Below are 13,870 nucleotides of genomic sequence, written 5' to 3' on the forward strand. Positions count from 1 at the left end.
ATGTAGAGGAGATAGTGCTGAGAATGATGGCATACTGAAGTCTCTGAAGAAAAGTTTTATTTGTAAGATAAAGTGCTTGTTTTGTGACAGTTGATTTATACAATTTAGTCAAATCTCTTAATATTTTTAATTTTCTTTCTTAATAGTTTTAACAAGACAGAAACGTGTAAAAGTTTGTGTAAAATCTTATGATACAGCAAATGAAAATCAAAAGAAAAAGCTGTCCATCTTTGTCTCTTGTAATAGTCTTTATTTTAAAGTCTTTTATTCTCTTTTTTTCTGCGGTACGTGGGCCTCTCACTGTCGTGGCCTCTCCCGTTGTGGAGCACAGGCTCCGGACGTGCAGGCTCAGTGGCCATGGCTCATGGGCCTAGCCACTCCGCGGCATGTGGGATCTTCCTGGACCGGGGCACGAACCCGTGTCCCCTGCATCGGCAGGCGGACTCTCAACAACTGTGCCACCAGGGAAGCCCTAAAGTCTATTTTGTCTGATATGAGAATCGCTACTCCAGCTTTCTTTTGATTTCCATTTGCATGGAATGACTTTTTCCATCCCCTCACTTTCAGTCTGTATGTGTTCCTAGGTCTGAAGTGGGTCTCTTGTAGCCAGCATACATACGGGTCTTGTTTTTGTATCCATTCAGCCAGTCTATGTCTTTTGGTTGGAGCATTTAATCCATTTACATTTAAGGTAATTATCGATGTGTATGTTCCTATTACCATCTTCTTAATTGTTTTGGGTTTGTTATTGTAAGTCTTTTCCTTCTCTTGTGTTTCCTGTCTAGAGAAGTTCCTTTAGCATTTGTTGTGAAGCTGGTTTGGTGGTGCTGAATTCTCTTAGCTTTTGCTTGTCTATAAAGGTTTTAATTTCTCCGTCGAATCTGAATGAGATCTTTGCTAGGTAGAGTAATCTTGGTTGTAGGTTCTTCCCTTTCATCACTTTAAATATGTCCTGCCACTCCCTTCTGGCTTACAGAGTTTCTGCTGAAATATCAGCTGTTAACCTTATGGGGATTCCTGTGTATATTATTTGTTGTTTTTCCCTTGCTGCTTTTAATATTTTTTCTTTGTATTTAATTTTTGACAGTTTGATTAATATGTGTCTTGGCATGTTTCTCCTTGGATTTATCCTGTATGGGACTCTCTGTGCTTCCTGGACTTGATTAACTATTTCCTTTCCCATATTAGGGAAGTTTTCAACTATAATCTCTTCAAATATTTTCTCAGTCCCTTTCTTTATCTCTTCTTTGTCTGGGACCCATATAATTCGAATGTTGGTACATTTAATGTTGTCCCAGAGGTCTCTGAGACTGTCCTCAATTTTTTTCATTCTTTTTTCTTTATTCTGCTCTGCAGTAGTTATTTACACTATTTTATCTTCCAGGTCACTTATCCATTCTTCTGCCTCAGTTCTTCTGCTATTGATTCCTTCTAGAGAATTTTTAATTTCACTTATTGTGTTGTTCATCATTGTTTGTTTGCTCTTTAGTTCTTCTAGGTCCTTGTTAAACGTTTCCTGCATTTTCTCCATTCTATTTCCAAGATTTTGGATCATCTTTACTATCATTACTCTGAATTCTTTTTCAGGTCGTCTGCCTATTTCCTCTTCATTTGTTTGATCTCGTGGGTTTTTACCTTACTTGTTCATCTGCTGTGTGTTTCTCTGTCTTCTCATTTTTCTTAACTTACTGTGTTTGGGGTCTCCTTTTCGCAGGCTGCAGATTCGTAGTTCCTGTTGTTTTTGGTGTCTGTTCCCAGTGGCTAAGGTTGGTTAGGTGGGTAGTGTAGGCTTCCTGGTGGAGGGGACTAGTGCCTGTGTTCTGGAGGATGAGGCTGGATATTGTCTTTCTGGTGGGCAGGACCGCGTCCGGTGGTGTGTTTTGGGGTGTCTGTGACCTAATTATGATTTTAGGCAGCCTCTGTGCTAATGGGTGGGGTTGTGTTCCTGTCTTGCTAGTTGTTTGGCATAGGGTGTCCAGCACTGTAGCTGGTTTTTGAGTGGAGCTGGGAGGATGATTCACTTTAATCATCGAAAAGTGAATGCCTGACATACAGACACAGATGATACAAATAGATGGAGAGATATACCATTCTTGGATTGGAAGAATCAACATTGTGAAAATGACTCTATTACCCAAAGCAGTCTACAGATTCAATGAAATCCTTATCAAACTACCACTGGCATTTTTCACAGAACTAGAACAAAAAATTGCACAATTTGTATGGAAACAAAAGACCCTGAATAGCCAAAGCAATCTTGAGAAAGAAAAACGGAGCTGGAGGATTCAGGCTCCCTGGCTTCAGACTATACTACAAAGCTACAGTAATCAAGACAGTATGGTACTGGCACAGGACCAGAAATATAGATCAATGGAACAGGATAGAAAGCCCAGAGATAAACACATGCACATATGGTCACTTTATCTTTGATAAAGGAGGCAAGAATGTACAATGGAGAAAAGACAGCCTCTTCAATAAGTGGTGCTGGGAAAATTGGACAGCTACATGTAAAAGAATGAAATTAGAACACTCCCTAACACCATGCACAAAAATAAACTCCAAATGGATTAAAGACCTAAATGTAAGGCCAGACACTATCAAACTCTTAGAGGAAAACATAGGCAGAACACTCTATGACATACATCACAGCAAGATCCTTTTTAACCCACTTCTTAGAGAAACGGAAATAAAAACAAAAATAAACAAATGAGACCTAATGACACTTAAAAGCTTTCGCACAGCAAAGGAAACCATAAAGAAGATGAAAACACAACTCTTGAAATGGGAGAAAATATTTGCAAATGAAGCAACTGACAAAGGCTTAATCTCCAAAATTTACAAGCAGCTCATGCAGCTCAATATCAAAAAACCAAACAACCCAATCCAAAAATGGGCAGAAGACCTAAATAGACATTTCTCCAAAGAAGATATACAGATAGCCAACAAATACATGAAAGAATGCTCAACATCACTAATCATTAGAGAAATGCAAATCAAAAGTACAATGAGGTATCACCTCACACCAGTCAGAATGTCCATCATCTAAAAATCTATAAACAATAAACGCTGGAGAGGGTGTGGAGAAAAGGGAACCCTCCTGCACTGTTGGTGGGAATGTAAATTTATACAGCCACTATGGAGAACAGTATGGAGGTTCCTTAAAAAACTAAAAATAGAACTACCATACGACCCAGCAGTCTCACTCCTGCACATATACCCTGAGAAAACCATAATTCAAAAAGAGTCATGGGGCTTCCCTGGTGGTGCAGTGGTTGAGAGTCCACCTGCTGATGCAGGGGACGTGGGTTCGTGCCCCGGGAAGATCCCACATGCCGTGGAGTGGCTGGGGCCGTGAGCCATGGCTGCTGAACCTGTGCATCCGGAGCCTGTGCCCTGCAACGGGAGAGACCACAACAGTGAGAGGCCCACGTACCACAAAAAAAAAAAAAAGAAAAGAAAAGAGTCATGGACTCATGTTCATTGCGGCTCTATTTACAATAGCCAGGACATGGAAGTAACCTAAGTATCCATTGACAGATGAATGGATAAAGAAGATGTGGCCCATATATATAATGGAATATTACTCAGCCATAAAAAGACATGAAACTGAGTCATTTATAGTGAGGTGGATGGACCCAGAGTCTGTCATACAGAGTGAAGTAATTTAGAAAGAGAAACACAAATACCATATGTTAACATGTATATATGGAATCTAAAAAAAAAATGATCATGAGAAACCTAGTGGCAGGACGGGAATAAAGATGCAGACCTACTAGAGAATGGACTTGAGGTCATGGGGAGGGGGAAGGGTAAGCTTGACAAAGAGAGAGTGGCATGGACATATATACCCTACCAAATGTATAACCGATAGCTAGTGGGAAGCAGCCGCATAGCACAGGGAGATAAGGCCGGTGCTTAGTGACCACCAAGAGGGGTGGGATAGGGAGGGTGGGAGGGAGGGAGACGCAAGAGGGAAGAGATACGGGGATATATGTATATGTATAGCTGATTCATTTTGTTATAAAGCAGAAACTAACTCACCATTTTAAAGCAATTATACTCCAATAAACGTGTTTAAAAAAAAAAAGAAAAAGGTGGATTTCTTTTTTTTTAAATAAATTTATTTATTTATTTTTGACTGCGTTGGGTCTTTGTTGCTGTGCGCGGGCTTTCTCTAGTTGCGGCGAGGGGCTACTGTTCGTTGCAGTGTGCAGGCTTTTCATTGCTGTGGCTTCTCTTGTTGTGGAGCATAGCCTCTAGGCGTGCGGGCTAAAGTAGTTGTGGCTCGAGGGCTGTAGAGCGCAGGCTTAGTAGGTGTGGCTCAAGGACTTAGTTGCTCCGCAGCATGTGGGATCTTCCCAGACCAGGGCTTGAACCTGTGTCCCCTGCATTGGCAGGTGGGTTGTTAACCACTGCACCGCCAGGGAAGCCCAAAAACTGGATTTCTTGAAGAGAGGAATATAACTGAATTATCAACATCAGTGTTGTGTTTGGCATCTGAAATCACATGACAATTTTTCACTTCCTTTCAGAAGTAGTTTTAATAACTATTTAATATCTACTGAAATTGTATACTATTTTTTGTGACTTGAGTTTGATTAAAAATCTGAACTTAAATGTATGTAAGATGATGTTAGTATTGCTTGATTTGAAATACTTTTTAAATCTTTTCCTTAAAAAATATTTATATTTAGGATTATTGATAATATGCCAGTGATATGGTGTCATGATATGGAAGATGGAAAGAAGTACTGCACACCAGGATTTCCAATAGGATGTTTTATTACCCAACATGGCATATCGAAAGATGCTTGCATTATCCATGTAAGTATTGAGAACTTACTACAGAAATATAAGAATGTGGCTTCATTTACAATTTGCTTTCTATTATAGTCACTTAACAAACATGAATGGGACACCTACCATCTTCTCGGTTTTGGGCTACGTGTTGGGGATACAAAGACAAGTGGTCCCTGCCCTCTAGAAGTTCACAGTCCTATGTAGGGAGATAGACTTGTAAGCAAATCGCTGTGATAAAATGTTATGTGCTAGGAGACTAAGGGGCAGTGAGGATATAATGGAGGGAATGAAAAAGTATTTGTCAGATGAATGGGTGGGTGAGCATTTCTAGTAGGGAAATCAGTGTGGTCCAAAGCTTGGAAGTCTGAAACAGCATACTGTGATTGGGGGACTGTGAATAATCGAGTGTGTTTGTGACATAAGATTTGTGGTTTGGGGGGTGCAGGTAGAGATGAAGCGCAGAAGGGGGTTGGGGGAATTCCCTGGCGTTCCAGTGATTAGTACTCCATGGTTCCACTGCAGGGGGCCCGGGTTCAATTCCTGGTTGGGGAACTACGATCCTGCATGTTGAGCCACAGGGCCAGAAAAAAAGCGGGGGGCGGATAGGCAGAAGCCAGATCATGGCAGGAGGTCCTGTATGCAATGGTAATGAAAATAGCATTGAATGCCTGTTATGAGCCAGGAGCAATGTTATATCACTCTATATACAGTGACTAATTTAACCCTTAGAATAGCCCTGTTGCTAGAATCTACTACTGCTGTTTTACAGATGATGAAATTCAATCTCAGAGACGGTAAGGGACATGACTAGGGGCATACCGCTAGTAAGTGGCAGACATAGGACTCCAACTCAGACCTTTTTTATTTTATTTATTTATTTTTATTGGGGTATAGTTGCTTTACAATGTTGTGTTAGTTTCTGCTGTACAACGAAGTGAATCAGCTATATGTATACATGTATCTCTTTTTTTGGATTTCCTTCCCATTTAGGTTACCACAGAGCACTGAGTAGAGTTCCTTATGCTATACAGTAGGTTCATTAGCTATCTCATTAGATATCTATTTTATACACAGTATCAATAGTGTATATATGTCAATCTCCGTCTCCCAATTCATTCCACTGCCCCCTTTCCCCCTTGGTATCCATACGTTTGTTTGTTCTCTATGTCTGTGTCTTTATTTCTGCTTTACAAATAGGTTCATCTGTACCATTTTTCTCGATTCCACATATATGCGTTAATATACGATATTTGTTTTTCTCTTTCTGACTTACTTCACTCTGTATGACACTCTCTAGGTCCATCCACCTTGCTAGAAATAACTCAATTTCATTTCTTTTTTATGGCCGAGTAATATTCCATTGTATGTATGTACCACATTTTCTTTATCCATTCATCTGTTAGTGGACATTTAGGTTGCTTCCATGTCCTGTCTATTGTAAATAGTGCTGCAGTGAACATTGGGGTGCATGTGTCTTTTTGAATACACCCAGTAGTGGGATTGCTGGGTCATATGGTAGTTCTATTTTTAGTTCTTTAAGGAACCTCTATACTGTTTTCCATAGTATAGTGGCTGTATCAATTTACATTCCTACCAACTGTGCAAGAGGGTTCCCTTTTCTCCACACCCTCTCCAGCATTTATTGTTTGTAGATTTTTTTGATGGTGGCCATTCTTACCAGTGTGAGGTGATAACCTCATTGTAGTTTTGATTTGCATTTCTCTGATAATTAGTGATGCTGAGCATCTTTTAATGTGCATCTTGGCCATCTGTATGTCTTCTTTGGAGAAATGTCTATTTAGGTCTTCTGCCCATTTGTGGATTGAGTTGTTTGCTTTTTTGATATTGAGCTGCATGAGCTGTTTATATATTTTGGAGATTAACCCTTTGTCAGTTGCTTCATTTGCAAATATTTTCTCCCATTCTGAGGGTTGTCTTTTCGTGTTGTTTATGGTTTCCTTTGCTATGCAAAAGCTTTTAAGGTCCCATTTGTTTATTTTTGTTTTTATTCTCATTACTATAGGAGGTGGGTCAGAAAAGATCTTGCTGTGATTTATGTCAGAGTGTTCTTCCTATGTTTTCCTCTAAGAGTTTTATAGTGTCTGGTCTTACATTTAGGTCTTTTTTTTTTTCTAAACATTTAATTAATTAATTAATTTTATTTTTTGGCTGTGCCGTGTGTTAGTTGTGGCATGCGGGATCTTCATTGTGGGCATGTGGGATCTTTCATTGTGGTGTGCAGGCTTCTCTCTAGTTGTGGCGTGTGGGTTTTCTCTTCTCTAGCTGTGGTGCACAGGCTCCAGGGCACATGGGCTCCGTAGTTTGTGGCACGCGGGCTCTCTAGTTGAGGTGCCGGAGCTCAGTAGTTATGGCCCGAGGTCTTAGTTTCCCTGCGGCATGTGGGATCTTAGTTCCCTGACCAGGGATCGAACCCATGTCCCCTGCATTGTGAGGCAGATTCTTTACCACTGGACCACCAGGGGAGTCCCTACATTTAGGCCTTTAATCCATTTTGAGTTTGTTTTTGTGTATGGTGTTAGGGAGTGTTCTAATGTTATTCGTTTACATGTAGCTGTCCAGTTTTCCCAGTGCTACTTATTGAAGAGACTATCTTTTCTCCATTGTATATTCTTGCCTTCTTTGTCATAGATTAGGTGACCTTAGGTGTGTGGGTTTATCTCTGGGCTTTCTATCCTGTTCCATTGATCTATATTTCTGTTTTTGTGCCAGTACTATACTGTCTTGATTACTGTAGCTTTGTAGTATAGTCTGAAGTCCGGGAGCCTGATTCCTCCAGCTCCGTTTTTCTTTCTCAAGATTGCTTTGGCTGTTTGGGGTCTTTTGTGTTTCCATACAAATTATAAAATTTTTTGTTCTAATTCTGTGAAAATTGCCATTGGTAGTTTGATAGGGATTGCATTGAATCTGTAGATTGCTTTGGGTAGTATAGTCATTTTCACAATATTGATTCTTCCAATCCAAGAATGGTATATCTCCCCATCTGTTTGTGTTCTCTTTGATTTCTTTCATTAGTATCTTATAGTTTTTGTTCTAATTCTCTGAAAATTGCCATTGGTAGTTTGATAGGGATTGCATTGAATCTGTAGATTGCTTTGGGTATTATAGTCATTTTCACAATATTGATTCTTCCAATCCAGGAAAGGTATATCTCCCCATCTGTTTGTGTTGTCTTTGATTTCTTTCATTAGTATCTCATAGTTTTCTGCATACAGGTCTTTTGTCTCCTTAGGTAGGTTTGTTCCTAGGTATTTTATTCTTTTTTCTTGCAATGGTAACTCAGATCTTTTTATCTTGGAAGTCTCAATCACACTGTTTTTGAAATCTGTCTTGTGGTTTTCAAACTGTTTTCTACTGGGCCCTAGGGTAATAGAAGTGTCTTGGGGCTGCCATGGAGGCTGAATCGGCATGGAAGGGCTCAACCAGGGCAGCATTGCTTATAATCTGTGTTACATGTGGAGACTTGACGTGGTTCAGCAATGGGGATGAAGGGGGAGACTCGATGTGGATCAGCAGTGGGGATGAAGGGGAAGGGAGAGAGAGGAGCAGAGGATGCCTGCCAGGTTTCTGTTTTGGTGTCTAATTGGTGGTGCCCTTAATTGTTTCTTTCCAGAGAAAAGGGCAGTGCTTCTTGAATTTCAGTCATTCATGCACCACCTTGTTGATTTTTGCCACATCTGAGGCACCTGTATTATTATTTATCCGTCGTTTTTTTTTTTGGCTGCGCCGCACGGCTTGTGGGATCTCAGTTCCCTGACCAGGGATTGAAACTGGGCCCTGGCAGGGAAAGCCCAGAATCGTAACCACTAGGCCACCAGGGAACTCCCTATTTATTCATAATTTAACTTAAATTTATTTAGCAGGAAATTACAGAAATGACAGGCTTAGGGTACTACTTATATATTTTATTCATCTATTTTCAAGTAACTAGATTAAAAAGTAGAGTACAGATTGTTATTTCACCTACTACCTAAAATTACCTCTTATATCCCCAGTGATATGTATTTCTCACAATGGGAAACATTCACATAGGGAATGTGGGAGGAAAAGCAGCAAACAACTGCTTAATTGATAATTCTTTTAAAGTAAGGGAAAAGTGGCAGAAGACAGGAGTTAATGAGTAGGAGAAATTTGCATTAATATAGTCTGTGTTTGATACTCTATATGGAAGTCTATATGGAAATGTTTTTTTTTTTGGCTGCACTTCCCTGCTTGCGGGATCTTAGTTCCCTGACCAGGGATTGAACCCGGGCCCTCGGCAGTGAAAGAACAGAGTCCTAACCACTGGACTGCCAAGGAATTCCCTGGAATGGTTCTTTGGAACTATTTAAAGACCACATCTTTGAAGGTCTGGGAAGAATAAATGGACCAATAGGATGAAAGAGCCCCAGTTGGCCAGAGTAGCAGTAACTTTTATCAACATTTGTGGGTTGCCACCCTAAGATTACCAAGGTTAAGTGAAACCAGCAGTTGTCTTTTGTCATCCCTTTTATATATAGAGGAACGCTTTCTTGAGAATTTTCTCATTCATTTTTATTTTAAGGATTTTTTTTTTTTTGGCCACACTGCACCACATGTGGGATGTCAGTTCCCCAACCAGGGATTGAACCCATGCCCACTGCGGTGGAAGCATGGAGTCCTAACCACTGGACCGCCAGGGAAGTCCCTAAGGATATTTATTTTGGATAGATGTTGATGTCCTTCTCCTTCCCCCCTTTACAGGCAGACTTCCTTCCATTGCAAACTTAAAGCTGTAGGGTAGTTTCAGAAAAGTTGTTTATAGTGTTATAGTGTAATTCCTCTTTTTTGCAGGACTAATTATATCAGCGATTCTCAAAGTGAGGTCTGGGACTCTCTGAGAACTTTTCAGGGAGTCTGCCAGGTGAAAACTATTTCCATAATAATATTAAGATGTTTTTTGCCTTCTTTACTCTCACTCATTCATGAGTGTACAGTGGAATTTTCCAGAAGCTATGTGAAGTGTGATGATGTCATCACTCTAAAGGCTAATGGAGTGTGTGCTTCTGTACACTTGTGTTTTAAAATTTTCTCATTTTAATTTCTAATTTGATCACTATGGGTAGATATAACCCTCATAAACAAAAACTCTTCAGGGTTTTTCATAATTTTTAAGAGTAGGAGTCCTGAGACTAAAAAAGTTTGAGAACTGCTGAATTAGGTATTTAGAATCAAAGTGGCAAATATGGTTGTCTTATCAATAAAAAGTTTTAAATTCATTAAGTACACTAGCATTGTACGAACACCACCACGATGATTACAAAAGTAATACCTGTTTGGGGACTTCCCTGGTTGTCCACTGGTTGGGGCTCTGAGCTTCCACTGCAGGGGGCCCAGGTTCCATCCCTGGTTGGGGAACTAGGATCCCTGCATGCCGTGCATTGTGGCCAAAAAAAAGGGGAAAAAAAGTAATACATGTTTGTAAAACCCTCATACAACACAGAGGTATAAAGAGTATGAAGTGCAGTCTTCATATAATCCTCCTCAATTTTAATAGATTCTTTTTATGTATATGTAATTTCTTAATCTAAGTGAGATTGTAATATATATATTTTTGTAATCTGCTTCTTTGTCTTTACTTAGAAGTTTATAATGGACTTCCTTCCATGTTCATTTTGTATATTATGTATATATACACACACATATGTATGGAGAGAGGCAATACAAGAATGAGAAAATGATTATACTTTTTAATAGTTTCATAATATTCCATTGTATGGATGGATCGTAATTTTTTATCCATTCCATCATGATTAGCTGTTTTCAATTTTTGTTATTAATGATGCTGCAGTGAACATTCTTTTACCTCTCTGAGTCTCATCTGTAAAATGGGAATAAGGATAGTATATATCACATAGGATTGTTGTGAGGATAAATAGGATAAGACTTGAAAAGTTCTTGGAGCAGTGTCTGACACATAGTAGGCACTCAGTAAATGATAGTTATTATTGTGCGAACCTCTGTGTACTCTTTTCTAATTATGACCTTAGGATAAATTCATATAAGTGTAATTGCTGGGTCAAAGGATATGGACTTTAAAAAAAAACTTTTCGTTGTAAAATACAGATACAGAAAACCATACAGAACAAATATAAAGTGTAATGAATTGTTATAAGGGGAACACCTTTGTAAACCCCAGCCAGATCAAGAAATAGAATTTGGGGCTTCCCTGGTGGCGCAGTGGTTGAGAGTCCGCCTGCTGATGCAGGGGACACGGGTTCGTGCCCCAGTCCGGGAAGATCCCACATGCTGCGGAGCGGCTGGGCCCGTGAGCCATGGCCACTGAGCCTGCGCGTCCGGAGCCTGTGCTCCGCAACGGGAGAGGTCACAAGAGTGAAAGGCCCACGTACCGCCAAAAAAAAAAAGAAATAGAATTTGGCCAGCCACCCCAGAAGGTATCCATGTGTCCCTACCCAGTTACAACACTCTTCCTTCCCCTAAAATAACCACTATCCTAAGTTTTACCCTAATCACTTCCTTGAGTTTCTTTTATGGTTTTGTCACCCAAGTCTACATCCCTAGATGCTATAGTTTAGACTTGATCATCTTATGTATCTTTTTTCAGTGTTTTTTGTGAGCATTTTCAAATGCACAAACAGTTGAATGAATTATATAGTGGATACTTATAAACCCAGCACCTAGATTCTATAATTAGCATTTTCTGTGTTTGATTTGTCACCTTTCTATCCATTTGTCCATTCCTTTATTATTCATCCAAACAATGGTGCATTTTCCTCTGTCCCTGATTCCTTCAAATTGGTAGATGGATCCAGCGGCTTGATTAGATTCAGGTTTGATCTCTTTGGCAAGATAAAGTAGTGATGTGTTCTTTCATCAGGAGGCACGTGATATCACCAGAATGTGGCACATTTGTTACAATTGATGAATCTTCATTGATATACCATTATCACCCAAAGTCCATAGTTTACATTAGAGTTCACTCTTGCTATTGTACGTTTTATGGGTTTGGACAAATGTATAATGACATGTATTCATTGTTATAATATCATACAGAGTAGTTTCACTGCCCTAAAAATCTTCTGTACTCTGCCTATTCACCCCCCTCCACCTGATGTCTTTTGTTTCTCTCTTTTACTATGATAAGTGGATCCATTAATTCCTTAGAGGTTGCTGAGGCTGAAGAAACAGGAGCTGCGGAGTGAGCATTCATCAACCAGGAAACAAAACCCTTTTCTCTTGCAGTGTCTATCCAGCGCCCTCTACTGATAAAGCTTCATTCAGTGTCAGGTTGCGAAGGAGAATTATTTAAAATATTGAAAGGGCCCAGATAATTTTCACAGAGGTCAAAGAGCATGAATTTGGGGATGAGAGGCAATAAATCAATAACTGGCACGCCTTACATGCCTGTACCACAATACTCTGATGAAAGAGACCCCTTGCCTATCTCCAGAAATCTCTGTGCGGCTCTCTTCTCTCTGGTAATCTGCCCCACAAAATCTAGCCCCCTTGGCCTCTCTGGACTTTGAACTTTGTCTTCTCAACTGGGAGAGATTGCAGGGCTCTGCTTGAGTACCCTTTCCCTGCACCACAACCTGGAAATCCTCTCTGGGAAGGAAGCGTGAGGCTTCCCCTTCTCTGGGTGATCACTCTTTTAATGTTCTTTGTTGTCCAAGGTCTGAAAACTGTTGTTTCGTATATTTTACCCATTTGAAAAAGTTGTTTAAGGTGAAAGAGTAAATCTAGTCTCGTGTTATTCAATCATGTCTGGAGGAGGAAGTCCAGCTCTCTTGCTTTCTTTTTGCATACGTTTGCTTCGTGTAACTTTGCCTATCCTTTCATTTTTAACTTTTCAGAATCTCTTTTAGATGTGTCTCTTTTATACAACATGTTGAGTTTTGCTTTGTGGTATCTTCTGAAAAATCTTTTCCTCTTAATAGGTGAGTTAAGCCCATTTACATGTATTGATATGACATTTGCTTTCAGTTCTGTTTTATTACATTTTCTTTACTATTTTGATATTTCACACTTTATTGATTCTAAGACTCATGTTTCCCCATATTTTAACATTTATGAAATCAAGATGTGTCTTCCAGTTGATGGCATGTTAAAGGTTAATTGACAGTGTTTCTTTTTAGCAGTACATAAAATAATGATTTTTAAAAAAAATTTTAAAAAATTATTTACTTAATTAATTTATTTTTGGCTACATTGGGTCTTCCTTGCTGTGTGCAGGCTTTCTCTAGTTGTGGTGAGCGGGGGCTACTCTTCATTGCAGTGCATGGGCTTCTCATTGCAGTGGCTTCTCTTGTTGCGGAGCACGGGCTCTAGGCGTGCGGGCTTTGGTAGTTGTGGCATGTGGGCTCAGTAGTTGTGGCTCGCGGGCTCTAGAGCGCAGGCTCAGTAGTTGTGGCACACGGGCTTAGTTGCTCCGCGGCATGTGGGATTTTCCCGGACCAGGGCTGGAACCCATGTCCCCTGCACTGGCAGGCAGATTCCTAACCACTGTGCCACCAGGGAAGTCTGTAACGATGTTTTATAAGTGATGGCATTTTAGATTCCATGAAATATAATATTTATTTGAAAAGTCTTTATGTGGTCTACATTTTTATTGTTGTAATTCTTCTAATATTTAAAGTTTGTATTTCTGTTATAGTCCTTTCATTTATACCTACTTATTAGTCACAGTTTTTTTTTTTTTTTTTTTTTGGCTGTGCCACACAGCTTGTGGGATCTCAGTTCCCCGACCAGGGGTTGAACTCTGGCCGAGGCAGTGAAAGCCCAGAATCCTAACCAGTAGGCCACCAGGGAACTCCCAGTCACTTCTTTCTTTAGAAGGTGTTATGCAGTTTCATGATTCCGTGTCTGGTCATGGATTTTTGTTTCGCTTTTTTTTTAAACAAAATTAATTATTTAATTATTTTTTGGCTGCATTGGGTCTTCATTGCTGCGTGCGGGCTTTTCTCTAGTTGTGGTGAGCAGGGGCTACTCTTCGTTGCGGTGCGCGGGCTTCTCATTGTAGTGACTTCTCTTGTTGTGGAGCACGGACTCTAGGTGCATGGGCTTCAGTAGTTGT

The 13,870-nt window shown here is 40.0% G+C and overlaps 1 pseudogene across 1 annotated transcript in view; it reads left to right on the plus strand.

Moving 5' to 3' along the window:
* LOC307180664 (transmembrane 9 superfamily member 2-like) overlaps positions 1–13,870 on the plus strand; it is a 101,539-nt pseudogene that overhangs the window by 10,162 nt on the left and 77,507 nt on the right. Inside the window, exons 4-6 of the transcript in view lie at positions 147–217; positions 1,759–1,766; positions 4,695–4,824. The product of the transcript in view is annotated as a transmembrane 9 superfamily member 2-like (transcript). The remainder of the gene's footprint in view (positions 1–146; positions 218–1,758; positions 1,767–4,694; positions 4,825–13,870) is intronic.

Source organism: Stenella coeruleoalba (genome assembly GCF_951394435.1).
Source record: "Stenella coeruleoalba genome assembly, chromosome: X".
Classification (NCBI taxonomy): Eukaryota; Metazoa; Chordata; class Mammalia; order Artiodactyla; family Delphinidae; genus Stenella; species Stenella coeruleoalba.